The sequence below is a fragment of the Cynocephalus volans genome, chromosome 3, assembly GCF_027409185.1.
Source record: "Cynocephalus volans isolate mCynVol1 chromosome 3, mCynVol1.pri, whole genome shotgun sequence".
NCBI classification, from domain to species: Eukaryota; Metazoa; Chordata; class Mammalia; order Dermoptera; family Cynocephalidae; genus Cynocephalus; species Cynocephalus volans.
The window spans coordinates 85,624,236-85,642,949 of record NC_084462.1 but is presented as its reverse complement, the minus strand read 5'-3'; positions in this window follow the sequence as shown (position 1 = coordinate 85,642,949).

Here is an 18,714-nt window from a genome sequence, read left to right as displayed (position 1 = left end):
TACAATGTTGAGTGACAGAAGCTGGATTTGAAAGCATACCTGTATTGTGACTCTATTTATGGCAAGTCAAAGAGCAGGCAGGGGTGGGCTGTGGTGTTTGTTGAAGCATTCTTGATAGTGAGACTTGGTAAGGAGGGATTGCCATGGAAGCCAGGACATGGGTTGCTTTTGTGGGGGATATAAAAGTTGGTGATTAGGAGGGGACTTCTGGGATTCTGGAAAAGTTCTGCTTCTTGGTCAGGGCAGGGTTTGCATGGAATGTCACTGGGATAATTAATTGTGATGTGCAATTAATTAATTAATTAATGTGATATTAATTAATTAATTATCCTTTTTTATTTTGTGTGCTTTTCTGAAAATGATTAAAAAAGAAAAAATATGCACATGAGGCATATTTTTACATGAGATATATATCCTTTGATCCAACATTTTCACTTTTATTTACTTATTTTATAGATACAATCGTATGTGAGTGAAATGATGTATGTACTGTGATACTTATAAAATTGTTTGCAATATTACAAGATTAGAATCAATCAATTGAAATGTTCTTTAATAGAGACTAGTTAAATAGTTTATAACAGACCCATACAATAAAATATGAAATAGCTGTTAAAAAAGAATGACACAATACAACACATACTTATCCAGAAAACTCTTCAATATTAAGGGAATGAAAAAACATGATTTAGAATTGTATACAGAGTACGCAATGTTTGTGTGTATGAAAAATGAACAGTATATTTCTAAAACTAAAAATAGTGATTACCTTTGGAGAAAGAACTATGTGGCTAGAAGACAAGGAGAGAAGAATTTTTTAATGAATATCTCCTTATATATTTTCTGAATTTTGTACCATACATATGTAATACTGTCTCAAATTTTTTAAAATTAAAGAAATATTGAAAAAACAAACAAACAAAAAAGTCACCCCACCAGTCAGATGTTTTGCTAAGCATTTAACATGAAAAATATGGCCATCAGTATTTATAGAAATTTTACAGAGGTAGAAACTGAGGCTTAAAAAGTTAAAAGACCTGTCTGCGATTATTCAGCTAATAAGGAGCAGAGGTGAAATTCAAACCCAAGTCTGTGTGAATGGAGATTCAGCCTACCAAAAAAAATGAAATAATAATAAAAAAATTTATAGAAAGGAGCTTGCTGACATGCTTAGCTCAGTGTGTGGCCATTTTTGAAATAATGAACCAATAATGCCAGACACGTCATGCCAAAATTACATTAAAATTTGTTACATATGTTTATAGGTCTTTTGATTTCATTAAAGTTGCCTGATGAAAAAACTGCCAAGTGAAGCAAAGTGAAAACAGAGGTGGAAGCTTAGAAATTAAGGTTCTGTGAAGAAAATTTTGATATATAATACTATTCACCTTTCTTAGATGGCTGGTTACCTGGCAAATTGAGCCCATTTGTTGGAAAGTGCCTTGGCTATAATTTACTTTATGAACATATAATTTTCTTAATGTTATTGCAATTCCAGTTCTTTCATAAAACTTACCATGATTCCTTCTATAACCTTATACTTTCCTTATTCCATTTATAGCATTTATCAGAGTCTGTCTCCAACATCTTCCATATCCAATTGGTACCAAAAAATTTCTAGCCATTCAGTTTTCAAATGTTACTGGATATTCCCCACTCTGCTTCCCCACTGCCACTCCTCTAATCAAGTCCTTCTGGCAGGAGCAGACCCAAAACACCACCTCTTCATGGGTGGCACATCACAGCCACTGCCAACACAAGGGCTGCTTGCTGCCAATGTAGCAGCCACAGATACCATGCAGGCAGCCCACTACCCACTCAACTACATTGACACAAGGAGAGTCTCCAGCAGAGGCTGGAAAAAAAGAAGAAATCTCTCTCCTTAGAGCCCACTCCAAAGTAACAGCATAAGCAACTGCTCTACCAGATGGCCAGACATCAACATAGAGATACTGTAAATACAAAAACCCAAGAAAATATGACACCTCCAAAGGAATACAGTAATTCTCAGATATCAGACTCTATAAAGCAGGAAACCCTTGAAATGGCTGAAAAGAAATTCTGTGCAACCATCTTATGGAAATTCAATGAGATACAAGAAAACTCAGTTAGACAACATAATGAAATGACAAAAAACCCAGAATATGAAGGAGGAAATTTACAAAGAGATTAATACCTTAAAATAGAATGTAGCAAAACTCACAGAACTGAAGGATTTATTTAATGAAATAAAAAATACAACTGAGAGTTTAAGCAGCAGGCTAGAACAAGTAGAAGAAAGAATTTCTGATCTCAAAAAGTCTTTTCAAAACAACCCAGATGGATAGAAAAATAAAAGGAAAAAAGAATTTTAAAAAACTGAAGAAAATCTAAGAGAGATAGTAGACAACCTTAAATGTACAAACATTTGAATCATGGATTTCCAGAAGAGGAGGAGAAAGGAAAAGGCAATGAAAGCCTATTCACTGAAATAATGGAAAACTTCCCAGCTATAGGGAAAGACACAGACCTTCAGATCCAGGAGCCTCAGAGATCCCCAAACAGACTGAATCACAAAAGATCCTTTCAGAGACACATTATAGTCAAACTTGGAAAACTCAAAGACAGAAAGAGAATCCTAAAAACATCAAGAGAAAAGCATCAAGTCACCAGTAAAGGAGCCTCTATCAGACTAACATCAGACTTCTTAACAGAAACTCTACAGTCCAGAGGAAAATGGAATGACATATTCAAAATACTGAAAGAAAAACAAAAAACAAAAAACAACTTGCCGGCCAATAATAGTACACCCAGCAAAGCTATCCTTCAGAAATGAGGGAGAAATAGTATATTATTCAGACAAACAAAAACTGCAGGAGTTCACCACCAGATGACCAGACCTACAAGAAATCTTCAAGGGATTCCTCCATCTGGAATATGAAAAACTCTTATTACTACTATGAATACACACAAGAAACAAAACCCACTGGTAGAATAAAAATGCAAAAGAGAAAAGGAAAGAAACTAAATTTTACCACCTCAAAAAGCCATCAACATCAAAGACAAAAAATAAAAGGGGAAGAAAGGAACCAAACATATTTAAACATCCAAATGAAAATCAATAAAATGCCAAAAGTAAGACAATATTTTTCAGTAACAACCCTAAATGTAAATTGATCAAATTTCTCAATCAAAAGACACAGACTGACTGATTAGATTAAAAAGCTATGCTCATCCACATGATGTCTTCAAGAGAGTCACCTCACTTGTAATGACACAAATAGACTAATAGTGAAAGGATGGAAAAACATACCACATAAATGGAAACCAAAATGAGCAGGAGTAGCTATTCTTATATTGGATAAAATGAACTTTATACCAAAAACCATAAAAAGAGACAAAGAAGGCCACTATACAATGGTAAAGGGATCTATCCTACAAGAAGACATAACAATCATAAATATATATGCAACCAATACTGGAGCACCTAGATATATAAAGCAAACACTATTAGACCTAAAGAAAGAGATAGACCCCAAGATGATAATGGTAGGGGACCTGAACACCCCTCTGTCAGCACTGGAGAGATCATCTAGGCAACAAATTATCAGAGAAACCCAGGATTTAAACCACACTTTAGACCAATTGGACTTGGCAGATATCTATAGAACATTTCATCCAACAACTACAGAATATACATTCTTCTCATAAGCACATTTAACATTCTCCAGGATAGACCACATGTGAGGTTACAAAAGAAGTCTCAGCAAATACAAAAAAATTGAAATAATTTCAAGTATCATCTTAGACCACAGAGAATTAAAACTAGAAGTCAATAACAAACAAAACTCTGGTAACTATACAAATACACAGAAATTAAACAACATGTTCCTGAATGACCTATGAGTCCAAAAAGAAATTAAACAAGAAATCAAAAAATTTTTGAGACTAACAAAAACAAAGACACATCATACTGAAACCTGTAGGATACTATAAAAGTAGTACTAAGAGGGAAGTTTATTGCAATACGTTTATTGCAGTAAGTTTATTGCAATAAGTTTACATCAAAAGAACAGAAATATTTCAAATAAACAACCTAACACAACACCTCTAAGAACTAGAAAAACAAGAACAATCCATTCCCAAAATTAGTAGATGGAAAGAAATAATTAAGATCAGAGCAGAACTAAATGAAATAGATACCCCCAAAATGATACAAAACATCAATGAAAAAAAGTTGGTTTTTTGAGATGAACAAAATAGACAAGCCATTATCTAGGCTAACTAAAAAAAAGAGAGATGACCCAAATAACAAAAACTAGAAATGAAAAAGGAGACATTATAACTGATACCACAGAAATACAAAGAATATTGGAGACTATTATAAACAACTAAACAGCAACAAAATTGAAAATCTGGAGGAAATCAATAAATTTTTGGACACATACAATCTGCCAACACCAAACCAAGAAGATATAGAAAACCTGAACAGACCAATAACAAGGAATGAGATTTGAAGCAGTAATCAGCAGTGTCTCAACAAGAAAAAGCCCAGGACTGGATGGCTTTACTGCTGAATTCTACCAAACCTTAAAGAGGAATTATTATCAATTTTCTTCAAACTATTCCCCCAAATTGAAACAGAGGCCATTCTCCCAAACTCTTTCTATGAGGCCAGCATTACCTTGAAACCAAAAAACCAGATAAAGATACAACAAAAAAAGACAACTGCAGGCCAGTATCTCTGATGAACATAGACACAAAAATCCTCAACAAAATATTAGCAATCAGAATATAAGAACACATCAAAAAATTATACACCACAATCAAGTGGGATTCATCCCAGGCATGCCATGATGTTTCAACATATGCAAGTCAGTTAATGTGATACACCATATAAACAAAATCAAGAACAACAACCAAATGATTATCTCGATAGCTGGAGAAAAAGCATTTGACAAAATTCAACATTGCTTCATGATAAAGATTCTCAGGAAATTAGGTATGGAAGGAAAGTATCTCAACATAATAAAAGCCATATATGAGAACCCCAGTGCCAATATCATCCTGAATGGGAACAGTAGCAAGACAAGGATGCCCACTCTTACCACTCCTGTTTTACATCATATTGGAAGTACTAGTGAGAGCAATCAGCAAGAGAAAGAAATAAAGGCAACCAAATTGGAAAAGATGAATTCAAATTGTCCCTGTTTACAGATGACATGGTCATATATATAGAAAAACCTAAAAACTCTACCCCAAACCTCTTAGGGCTGATAAATGATTTCAGTAAAGTTGGAGGATACCAAATCAATATTGAAAAATCATTAGCACTTTTATACTCCAACAACGAACTAGCAGAAATAGAAATCAAGAAAGCAAGCCTATTTACAAAACAAAAAAAACTCCAAACCAAACCAGAGCCATAAAAACAAATAAACAAAACCAAGGAATCAGTTTAAGCAATGAGGTGAAGGATCTTTCTATCTAGAACTACAAATCTATGCTGAAAGATATTAAAGAGGATACAAAAAGATGGAAAGAAATTTCATGCTCTTGGATTGGAAGAATTAATATTGTGAAAATGTCCATTCTTCTCAAAGCAATCCACAGGTTCAATGCAATCCCCATCAAAATACCAATGATATTCTTTGCAGAAATAGAAAAAAACAATCCGAACACTCATATGGAACAACAAATGACTCAATAGCCAAAGCAGTCCCTAGGGAATAAAACAAAACAAAACAAACAAACAAAAAAAACCACTGCCTGACTTCATATTATACTACAAAGCAATAGTAAACAAAACAGCTTGGTACTGGCATAAAAACAGATACACAGACCAATGGAACAGAGTAGAGAACCCAGAAATCAACCCACATACATACAGCCAACTGATCTTTGGTAAGGGCAATAGGAGCATACACTGGGGAAAGGACTGCCTCTTCAATAAGTGGTGCTGGGAAAACTGGACATCCATGTGTAGAAGAATGAAACTAGACCTGTACCTCTTGCCGCATACCAAAATCAACTCAAAATGGATTAAAGACTTATATATAAGACTTGAAACTATAAAACTACTAAAAGAAAGCATAGAGAAAACACTTCAGGAAGAAGGACTGGCCAAAGACTATGAATAACATCCCCAAAGCACAGGCAACAAAAGGAAACATAAACAAATGCAATATGTCAAACTAAAAAGCTTCTGTACAGCAAAAGAACTAGTTTACAGAGTTAAAAGACATCCTACAGAATGGGAGAAAATATTTGCAAACTATGTATCCAACAAGGGATTAATACTCAGAATATACAAGGAACTCAAACAACTCAACAGTGAAAAAACACATAACCTGATTAAAAAATGGGCAAAGGAGCTGAATAGGCATATCTCAAAGGAAGATATACAAATGGCCATCAGACACATGAAAAATGCTCAACGTTGCTAAGCATCAGGGAAATGCAAATCAAAATCACATTTAGATATAATCTCACACCAGTTAGACTGGCCATTATCAAAAAGACAGGGAATGACAGATGCTGGCAAGGATGTGGAGAAAGGGGATCCCTCCTGTTCCGTTGGTGGGACTGCAAATTAGCACAGACATTATGGAAAACAGTATGGACACACTTCAAACAACTACAGATAGAACTGCCATATGATCCAGCAATTCCACTGCTGGCTGTAATATCAAAAGGAATGGAAATCATCATGTCGAAGGGATACCCACACCCTATGTTTATCACAGCTCTTCTTACATAGCTAAGAGTAGGGACCAACCTAAATGTCCATTGATGGATGACTGGATAAGAAAAATGTGGTATGTACACACAATTTAATAGTACTCTGCCATAGAAAGGAATGAAATTCTGCCATTCACAGCAACATGGACAAACTGAGAGAAAGTTATGTTAAGTGAAATAAGCCAGGTACAGAAAGAGAAATAACTGCATGTCCTCACTCATAAGTGGGACCTGAAAAAAAGAAAGAAAGAAAGAAAGAATGAGACAATGGTCACTACAATTCCTTGAACTATCAAAAGGAGAAAATGGCACTGAGTCCACAGAGTTGTGAAAGGGGAGGAGGGTGTTAGGTAGAAATTGGTAAGGGGCCACAGAAAATGTTTACATTGTGCCTGAACTTGCATTAACATCCTCCCTGGGTTTCATTTATTCACTTATCAGTCATTCACTTATTCCCTCCATATTTGTTGAGCATTTACTATTAACAAGATCTTGGGTAAACAGTGTGCTAAAACATGGTCTCTCTTCTGAAAGATCTTATGGTTTACCGAAGAAAAGGAAACATAAAGACAGAAAATTACAGCACAATATGAAAAGTAATTCAATAGTGGTATCTACAAGATGTTATGGGAGTCTGAGGGGATAGTGAAGCATTTTGGATGGGAAGTCAGGGAAGGTGTCACAGAAAAGGTGACATGGAGTGGAATTTGTGAGGAGGAAGAGTTTTTCACTGGATGGGTAAGAAGAAGAGCAATTCAGGGTGAAGAAATAACTTGAGTAAACTCAGGGCGATGTGGAAGAACCGCCTCATCTCTGAAATACAGCATACAGTCACTCAGGTTATTTTTTTTTTGGAAAGAGAAATTGGATATGCAATCTGCTGCCGAAAACTTTAAAGATTTTCCAGCTTCTTTGGAACTGAGAACAAATTACTTGGTCTCAAAGCACTCTTCCCAGTTTTGCTTCTTTCACTGTGCTTTGGGATTAAGCAATATCAGTTTGGTTAAGCGGGAATTACATTTCTTAGAATCCCCTCCTGTATGGTTCCTGGTTAAAGTTGTTCAAAAGAACAACTTGAATGAGATTTGGAAGGTAGGAGAGAAGAGCAGTTATCACTCTGGAATATTTGTCATGGTCAGATACAGAATTGATGGGTTCTGTCTAGCTGACCCCTGCTCTCCTCCACTCTGTGCTGAGCTCATCTTCCCAATTGCTGCTCTGCTGACCAACGCTGGTCTCAAGTCCATTAACTGACTCTTGACTGTCGATGTGCAGGAGTGGTGGCTCTTTAGAGACAGGAGCTTCTCTAGTCCTCTCCACAAGCTCACTGTGGTTTCACTTCGGTGTCTGGATGAATTAGTTTCTTGGACTTCCCTGAAAGCTCTGACGGGTCTTCCCTTGCCAGTGCTCCAGTGGGTAATGACTTTTTCTCTGATCTCCTGACTGCCCTCATCAGACTTTCACTTCTTCTCACATTTGTGTAAGGTCTAATTCCTAAAATAAATTCCTTATATTCATAATACTCATGGTGCCTGTGAAACCTGACAGATACAGGGAGGTTTGTTGAATAAACTTTGACTAAAATACTCCCTTCCTCTGCTTCCCATTTCTAGCATGGCACACTTGTGTGTGTGTTTTTCAAGGTTCATTTTAAATGTGTCTTCCATTGTGAAAACTTCTAGAACCTTCCTTCATGCCAGTTTCACAAAAGCAGTGGTCCTGAAACACTTTGGACACTTTTTCTTTACTTCTCACTTGTACCATAGTTTGGTGTTTTTTACTCTGTCCCCATCACTATACTGTGAGATCTTTAAGGCCAAGGAAGATGCTTTCCTATCTTTACCATCCTTCCCTGTTCCTCAACCTCTTGCCTTGTGAAGTACTGCCCACCGTCCCAGCAATTGACTTGAGCTTAATGACTTGCATATACAATGTAGGAGATGCTGCCAAATCCATAGTAATTTAAACAACCCCAGATAGGAGGATTCATAGTTGAGAAATAGACAATCTTGTAGGGAGAAGACTGGGAAACTGAGGAAATAGATGGATACACAAAAATCAATTTAATTATTTTATGAGATGAAAGTAAAACATTAAAAGTAATAAACTAAATACAAAGAACACCAATGATATGTTATTATTAGTTGGTTATACAAGTTACATCACAGTTAATTTCTATTTGCAACTCCCTAGTTACTAAAATGTATATTCAGATTCCCTCTACCATTGCTTTTTTCCTGATAACATGCATATTGAAAAGGCTTTTCTTTGTGTCTTCTCCATTGTTACTTAGTGACTTTTCATTTTATTTATTTTTTTCAATTCAAAATTAAGTTTAATTCACTGAAATGAATGGCTCACAGTGCATATTTTATATACCATAAAGATATTCTTTCAAACGTGTACATGTAAACTCATAGAAAGCCAGCAAGGGATAAATGGCTCGGAAACATCAGTATGAAACCCATGCATACCACAATGATACTTCGTTCCCAGTTCAGAATTAACTTTATTTTTATTCAATTTTGTTTTTTAATTTTTTTATTGGAACATAGCTGATTGTACATATCTTGGGGGCACAGCATTGAATATCAATACCTGTGTGCAATACGTGATGTTCAAATCAGGATAATTAGTATATTCAACATTATACAATGTAACTAATTTTTGTGCCCTTTGCCAATTCTTCCCTTATCCCTCCCTCTGCCTCTTTCCCACCACTGGTAAAATCACTTCTGTTCTCTTCTCATTTTAAAATTTTTAAAAATCTTAACTTCTCAATATACATTGCAGTTGATTTTTGTGACCCTTTACCCTTTCCTCTTTCTCTCCTCCCTTTCTCCCCTCCCCCACTACATCAAATCTCTTCACTTGTCTTAAGAAGTTCAAGGAATTGTTGTGATTGTTGTGTTTTCTTCCCTCCCCCCTTATTTATTTATTTTTAGCTTCCACAAATAAGTGCGAACATGCGGTATTTCTCTTTCTGTGCCTGACTTGTTTCACTTAATATAATTTTCTCTAAGTCCATCCAAGTTGTTGTGAATGGTAGTATTTCATTCTCAATCAACAGTGAAAACACAACCAACAGAGTGGGAGAAAATATTTGCAAAATATACATCTGACAAAGGATTAATTTCCAGAATATACACGGAACTCAAACAACTTTACAGCAAAAAGACAAATAACCCAATTAAAAAATGGACAAAGGAGCTGAATAGGCATTTCTCAAAGGAAGATATATGAATGGCCAACAGACACATGAAAAAATGCTCAACATCACTCAGCATCCGGGAAATGCAAATCAAAACCACACTGAGATACCATCTCCCTCCAGTCAGGATGGACAATATCCAAAAGTCTGAGAATGATAAGTGCTGCAGAGGTTGTGGAGAAAAAGGAACTCTCATACACTGTTGGTGGGGCTGCAAAATGGTGCAGCCTCTATGGAAAATGGTATGGAGGTTCCTCAAACAATTGCAGATAGATCTACCATACGACCCAGCGATTCCACTGCTGGGAATTACCCAGAGAAATGGAAATCATCATGCTAAAAGGATACCTGTCCTCCAGTGTTTATTGCAGCACTGTTTACAATAGCCAAGAGTTGGAACCAGCCCAAATGTCTATCATCAGATGAGTGGATAAGGAAACTGTGGTATATCTACACAATGGAATTCTAATCTGCTATAAAAAAGAATGTTCTCTTCTTTTGAAAGTTGAGCATATTATTGTGCTTCTTGTATCTTTCTTTTTTTATTAGTTTATTTTTTATTCTTTTTAGCTCCCACTTATAAGTGAGGACATGCAGTATTTCTCTTTCTGAACCTGGCTTATTTCACTTAACATAATTTTCTCTAAGTTCATCCATGTTTCTGCTAATGGCAGTTTTTCATTCTTTTTATGGCAGAGTAGTATTCCATTGTGTAAATATATCACATTTTCCTTATCTAGTCATCTGACAATGGACATTTAAGTTGGTTCCAACTCTTGGCTATTGTAAATAGAGCTGCAATGGGAGTACAGGTATCCCTTTGGCATGATGACTTTCATTCCTTTGGGTGTATACCTAGCAGTGGAATTGCTCTACTGTACGGTAATTCTATCTGTAGCTGTTTGAAGAACCTCCATACTGTTTTCTGTAATGCCTGCACCAATTTATAGTCCCGCCAACAGTGTAGGAGGGTTTCCCTTTCTCTGCATCCTTGCCAGTATTTGTTTTTCTCTGTCTTTTCAATAAAAGGCCAAACTGATGTGAGATGATATTTCAGTGTGGTTTTGATTTGCATTTCCCTGATGCTTAGCAATGTTGAGCATTTTTTCATGTGTCTGATGGCAATTTGCATATCTTCCCTTGAGAAATGCCTATTGAGCTCCTTTGCCCATTTTTAAATTGTTATTTATTTATTTATTTTTTTACTGTTAAGTTGTTTGAGTTCCTTGTATATTCTGTTATTAATTCTATGTTAGATGCATGGTTTGCAAATATTTTCTCACACTCTGTAGGTTGTCTTTTTCACTCTGCTAATTGTTTCCTTTGCTGTACAGAAGCTTTTTAGTTTCATGTAATCCCATTTGTTTGTGCTTCTTTTTGTTGCCTGTGCTTTTGGGGTCTTATTCATAAAGACTTTGGCCACTCCTACTCCCTGAAATCTTTCCCCTATGTTTTCTTTTAGGAGTTTTATAGTTTCAGGATGTATATTTAAGTCTTTAATCCATTTTGAGTTGATTTTGGTATATGGTGAGAGGTACAGGTCTAGTTTCACTCTTCTACGTATGGATGTCCAGATTTCCCAGCACCATATATCAAAGAGGCAGTCTTTCCACCAGTGTACATTCTGGGAGACTTTGTTGGTCTGTTGGTTGTAAGAACATGGGTTGATTTCTGGGTTCTCTACTCTGTTCCATTGCTCTGTGTATCTGTTTTCATGCCTGTACTCTGCTGTTTGGTTACTATAGCTTTGTAGTATAATTTGAAAACAGGTAGTGTTATGCCTCCAGGTTTATTTTTTTTTGCTCAGGACTGCTTTAGCCATTCAGGGTCTTTTGTTGTTCCATATGAGTGTTAGGATTGTTTTTCTATTTCTGTGAAGAATGTATTGGTATTTTGATGGGGATTGCATTGAACCTATAGATCACTTTGGGTAGCATGGACATTTTCACAGTGTTAATTCATCTAATCCAAGAGCATGGTATTTCTTTCCATCTTTTTGTATCCTCTTTAACTTCTTTCAATAGAGATTTGTAGTTCTTACTGTAGCGATCTTTTACTTCCATGGTTAGCTTTATTCGTAGGTATTTAATTTTTTTGATGACTATTTTAAATGGGTTAGATTTCTTGATTTCTTTTTCTGCTAGTTTGTTGTTGTGCAGTATAAAAATGGTACTGATTTTTGCATGTTGGTATTGTATCCTGCAACTTTACTGAAATCATTTATCAGCTCTAAGAGTCTTTTGGTATCATCTTTAGGTTTTTCTATATATAGGATTGTGCCATCTGCAAAAAGGGACAGTTTGACTTCATCTTTTCCAATATGGATGCCTTTTTTTTTTTTTTAAGTTTTATTTTGTCGATATACATTGTGGCTGATTATTGCTCCCCATCACCAAATATGGATGCCTTTTATTTCTTTCTCTTGCCTGATTTCTTTGGCTAGTACCTCCAAAAGTATGTTAAATAGGAGTGGTGAGAGTGGGCATCCTGTCTTGTTCCCATTCTTAAGGGAGAAGGTTTCAACTTTTCTGATGTAAAGGCTTAGAGTTGTTCCCTCTCATCTCTCAGGTCCTACTCATCTTCAGAAATGAGAGTAACTTGGATGTTAAAGATGGAGAAAAGAGAGGGAAATAAGACCTAACAAGCAAACCTTGGAACCTTTGGGGAAATTTTAACTTATTTACACTCACTGAGTAGGTATTTCTTACCCACTATCTCTTGTACACAGATTTGGGCACTCTCTCTGCTCAACTATCTTCATGCCAAAGCATGCTCAGCCTCATACTCACATCCCTCCTTCCTGCCTTTCAGCAGGCACAGGAATGCAGTTCTGAGGCCAGGTTTTATTTTCTCTCAACACCCTGAGAGAGAAAACATTGCAGAAACTCCAGCCTGTGTTCTGCTGTCTGTTTTGCTCCTTTTCGTATTCCCTTTACCACTTTCTCTTTTTCTATTTATCCTCAGTCATAGGGACTCATAAATCTCATACACTGTAATTTACAGTGAAATTCTCTCAGTTGCTGAATAGCTGCCCAGAAGCAAATCCACAGATACTGGAGTTCTGTATAAAGATGGGGAGGGGGTGTTCCCAGCTAGAGAGGGATGCTTTGTATTCAATTTAAATATTCCTGTGTTCATAGGTTTGCCTTCATCTTGTATCTTAAAAAAAGGAAATAGTAGTTCTTCATAAAATCTTCCTGAAGGAAGGTGGAGATTATTTACCTTAACTGTTTTATTTTAGGGACTTTTGGGCACTTCTTGATAATTAACCTGATTGACTGAGGAAATTGCTAGGAACTGATTGACTGAGGGAGGAAATTGCTAGGAACTCAATCAAGTTGCTTCATATTTGGGAACTTGGCCATTTAAAGATTGCTTACTTGGATTTCATGACAACCAGATCCTGAAATGGGCAGGCACTAGATTTGGAGTGCTTCAACAATGGAACGGGATGGTCATTGATTGCCTATTCATTGTGACAGCCCAGAGCCCCGTAATTGACCAGCGTCTGGTTAACTCAGTTGACCTGGATACTCAAGGCCCCAGTGATTGCTCCCTGACCCTTAAGGGAGCTTGAACTGTCAAGGACTAGTTACATGCCTGTTTTGTTTGCAGGATTGTCATTGTCAGAGAAGAAAATTCACAGTTTACCTTTGTTTTTTCATAGTACCAGGCAGAAAACACAAACAAACAAAAACAAAAAAAAAACCCAAACTAAAACCACACAAACTTTTGGGAATCACTTCCATTAAAGAGACACTTTATCATGTCTACCCTGATGAGCACAGTACAATAAAAATAGTTCTAGTGCTATTTACATAGCTGAGTTTACTTGGTTTGTAAGTAACGTAAAGGTGCTCTAAGTCAGTAGTCCTCAAACTGTGGTCCCCAGAGCAGCAGCAGCAGAAGCATCGCCTGGAAACTTGTTAGAAATGCAAAGTCCAAGACCCCATCCCAGACCTACTGAATCAGGAACTCCAGAGATGGGGTCCAACAACCTGTGTTTTCACAAGACCCCTTGGTGGTCCTGATGCATGCTCAGAGAACCACGACTCTTAACTGTTAGCATCTGAGGTTTTATTTGAACAGTGGCACCTGGGATTCTTTTCTTTTTTTTTTCTTTAGGGATTTATTTTTTAATTGAAATATACTGGTTGTACATATTTATGAGGTACAGAGTTATATTTTAATACATGTATATGATGTGTGATTATCAAATCAAGATAGTTAGCAAATTTGTCATTGCAAAGTGTACTGTTTCTTTGTGATAACATCTGAGCTTCTCTTTTCTAGCCATCTGAGAACATAGAATAAATCATTGTTAGTTATAGATGCCTAGTGCTACTGTAAACCACTAGATCTTATTTTTCCTATCTAGCTGTGATTTTGACACCTGTGATTCTAATTCTGCCTGCTCTGTTCTCTCGTTTTTTCCTCCTGTCTCCTCCAGTCAGAAGAGTCACTTCTCTCATTCCTTAGTCCCTCAAGGCCCTTTGAAACCTCTTCTGCTCGGACCTTGGTGGGCTGACTAATGTTAGCGTGTGCTGGGAACACTCTGTTACCTTATTAGAACTTAGCAATTAAACCAGAGCTTCCCACCTGGTCTTGTTAAGCAGCACTGCTAACCTTCTGGGCTGGCCTAGGTAGCTGACACTTTGTCTTCTCCATCATCAGGCACCCTGATGCAAAGAAAACAAACTAGTGCCTTATATCCCCCAGAATAATGTGAGACAAGTAAGGGTCAAGGCTCTAAGAGTGTTTAGAAAAGTAGCCTGGCAGTTTTAAGCCTTTCATTCTGGAAGAGAATTTCCACTGTTTTCTGTATGAGTCTGGTGTGCTGAAAGTCCACCACAAACCTAGAATATTAAAAGATTCATTGCATTGAAAGAAGCCTGGCCATTCTCTATTGTATATGTGAGATTTAGGGGCTCAGAAAAATGTTGGCTTGCACAGCTGCCTAAACATTTTATCTCCTCCTTGTTCAAAGGCTTTGGGATGGATGGGGAGGTTGGAGACACAGACTTATTGGTCCTAATCAACAAAGTTTACTGGAACCAGATATATCTAAGAAAAACACATTGGTGTGGTGTTTTTATCCCCCCACTAGAGCTGCCCTCAATAAAATGTGGGTGTCGTTTGAAAAGGGCATCATTTCCAATGAATTCTGAAAGTGTCACACAGAGTATTGATTGATCAGTCTTGCCGTCATGACTGGGGCCAGCGTGGAGCTGTCCCTGTGATCCAATTTTCAAAGCTCACAAATACCTTCACTCCCTGGCAAATAGCATCAGAAAGTGGCAGGACAGAGGGGTCCAGAGGGATGAGGGTGGGGTGCAGGAATAGTCTGGCAGAATGGTGACAAGAATGAATGATTTTGTATCACAGTCAGCTTGTCTAACCAGTACATGTTGAAAGCTGCAAGTATCACACTCCAGGTGCTTTGTATGGCTGGGAGTCTAATTTATTTTCTTTACCAAGCAACATTAAGCCATGAATAAATCAGAGCAGCTTCTAATCAATGAGGAATGCCAACACCAACACTGGTGAAATCATTTTAAGGTAACAGTGCCTACATTTGTGTCTACATTTGTTTTTGTCCTCAAATTCATATTCATAATACAGGGATTTGAGAGAAGTACCCAGGCAATTGTATTTCCTTTGCAGTACAAACCATAGTTACATCTAGTACAGGTGGTCCTTAAAATGACAAATATACGGTCTAGGCAAGTGACTTCTAAGTGTGTCCCTCATTTGCTGTAGGATTTCATGTATGAATGAATGCATGGATGTATGTGAGTAGATAGTTCTACCTTGGCCTGTGTGATAGAGTTTGGAAGTTGGTAAGTGCCCTTATGCAAGGTACGATCTCTTTATGGGCTCTCATTTTTCTGTTTTTGAAATGTGGGAGTGGACAAAATGATTTCTAAGGTCCATTCCAGCTCTGACATTGTATGATTTTTTTCCCCATGGGTTCTACTCAGGGGCAGCAAGATTAAGGTAGCAGGACAGGGGGTTGGTTGAGGAGAATGGAGGTGGCTGAGTGCTCTCTACTTCCTGAGCAAATAGATTTCTTTCTTTTTTTCTTTTAAATTATATTTTGCTGATATAAATTGTGGTTGATTACTGTTGCCCCTTACCAAAACCTCCCTCCCTCCAACCTCTCCTGCCTCCCTCCCAACAATGTCCTTTCTGTTTGCTTGTTGTATCAACTTCAAGTAATTGTGGTTGTTATATCTTCTTCCCACCCCGTTTTTGTGTGTGTGTGTGTGTGTGTGTGTGTGTGTGTGAATTTATATATTAATTTTTAGCTCCCACCAATAAGTGAGAACATGTGGTATTTCTCTTTCTGTGCCTGACTTGTTTCACATAATATAATTCTCTCAAGGTCCATCCATGTTGTTGCAAATGGCAGTATTTCATTCGTTTTTATAGCTGATATGATTATATCATATGGTCCTTGTGTTTGACTTTATTAATATGGTGTATCACTTTATTGATTTGCGTATGTTGAACCAACCTTGCATCCCTGGGATGAATCCCACTTGATCGTGGTGAATAATTTTACGTATGTGTTGCTATATTCTGTTTGCTAGTATTTTAGTGAGGATTTTTGCATCTATATTCATCAAGGATATCGGCCTGTAGTTTTCTTTTTTGGTTATATCTTTACCTGGTTTTGGTATCAGGATGATGTTTGCTTCATAGAATGAGTTTGGGAAATTTGTGTCTGTTTCAATCTTTTGGAATAGTTTATAAGGAATTGGTGTCAATTCCTGTTTGAATGTTTGTTAAAATTTTGCTGTGAATCCATCTGGTCCTGGGCTTTTCTTTGTTGGGAGCCTTCTGATAACAGCTTCAATCTCCTTTATTGTTACTGGTCTGTTCAAATTTTCTACATCTTCATGGTTCAGTTTGGGGAGCTTGTGTGTGTCCAGAAATTTATCCATTTCCTCCAGATTTTCAAATTTGTTGGCGTATAGTTGTTTATAGTAGTCTCGAATGATTCCTTGTATTTCAGATGAATCAGTTGTAATATCACCTTTTTCATTTCAAATTTTGGTTATTTGAATCTTCTCTCTTCTTTTTCTTGTTAGCCATGCTAATGGTTTGTCAATTTTATTTATCTTTTCAAAAAACCAACTTTTTGATTCATTGATCTTTTGTATTGTTTTTTGGTTTTCAATTTCATTCAGTTCTGCTCTGATCTTAATGATTTCTTTCCATCTGCTAACTTTAGGTTTTGATTGTTCTTGTTTTTCTAGATCTTTAAGGTGAAGTGTTAGGTTGTTCACTTGCCATCTTTCCATTCTTCTGAAGTGAGCATTTAATGCAATAAATTTCTCCCTTAATACTGCTTTTGCAGTATCCCACAGGTTTTGGTATGATGTATCATTGTTTTCATTAGTTTCAATAAATTTTTTGATTTCCTGCTTGATTTCTTCTTGGACCCATATGTCATTAAGTAGAATGCTGTTTAATTTCCATGTGTTTGTATAGTTTCCAGAGTTTCGTTTGTTATTAATTTCTAGTTTTAATCCATTGTGGTCTGAGAAAATACATGGGATAATTCCATTTTTTTTGAATTTATTGAGACTTGATTAATGACCTAATATGTGATCTATCCTGGAGAATGATCCATGTGCTGATGAGAAGAATGAATATTCTGAGGTTGTTGGATGGAATGTTCTGTAGATATCTGCCAATTCCAATTGGTCTAGAGTATTGTTTAGATCTTGTGTTTCTCTGCTGATTCTTTGCCTAGATGATCTGTCTAATATTGACAGTGGGGTATTATGCTATTACACTAATACCATAATTCCTGCTATTATGGTATTAGTCTCTATTTCCTTCTTTAGGTCTAATAGAGTTTGTTTTATAAATCTGGCTGCTCCAACATTGGGTGCGTACATATTTATGATTGTTATGTCTTCTTGATGGATCAGTCCTTTTATCATTAGTAGTGTCCCTCATTGTCTCTTTTTATGGTTTTTAGTTTAAAGTCTATTTTGTCAGATATAAGAATAGCTACTGCAGCTCGTTTTTCTTTTCTGTTTGCATGGTAAATCTTTTTCCATCCTTTCACTCTTAGTCTATGTGAATCTTTATGGGTGAGGTGGGTCTCTTGTAGGCAGCATATAGTTGGGTCCTCCTTTTTGATCCAGTCAGCCAGTCTGTGTCTTTTGATTGGGGAATTTAAGCCTTTTACATTAAGCGTTGTTATTGAAAGGTGTTGATTTATTCCTACCATTTTATTGGTTGTTTGGTTGTCTTAGGTGTCTTTTGTTCCTTGCTTTCTGATTTACTGTTTGTTTTCTGTGTTTGTTGGTTCCTTAGGTTGCAGATAGTGTTTTTGTTTGTTTTCCCTTTATGAATGCCATTTTTATTATACTATTGGGTTTTGATTTTTCTTGGGTTTTTATGGCAGTGGTAGTTATTTTTCAGGAACCAAACCCAGTACTCCCTTGAGGATTTCTTGTAAGGGTGGTCGTGTGGTAGTGAACTCCCGCAGTTTTTGTTTGTCTGAGAAATATACTATTTGCCCTTCAAGTCAGAAGGATAGCCTTGTGGGGTAGCGTATTCTTGGCTGGCAATCTCTGTCTTTTAGTATTTTGAATATATCATCCCATTCCTTTCTAGCTTTTAGAGTTTGTGATGAAAAGTCTGATGTTAGCCTGATCGGGGCTCCCATATAGGTGATTTGACGCTTCTCTCTTGCAGCTTTTAAGATTCTCTCTTTGTCTCTGAGTTTTGTCAATTTGACTATAACATGATTGGAGAGGGCC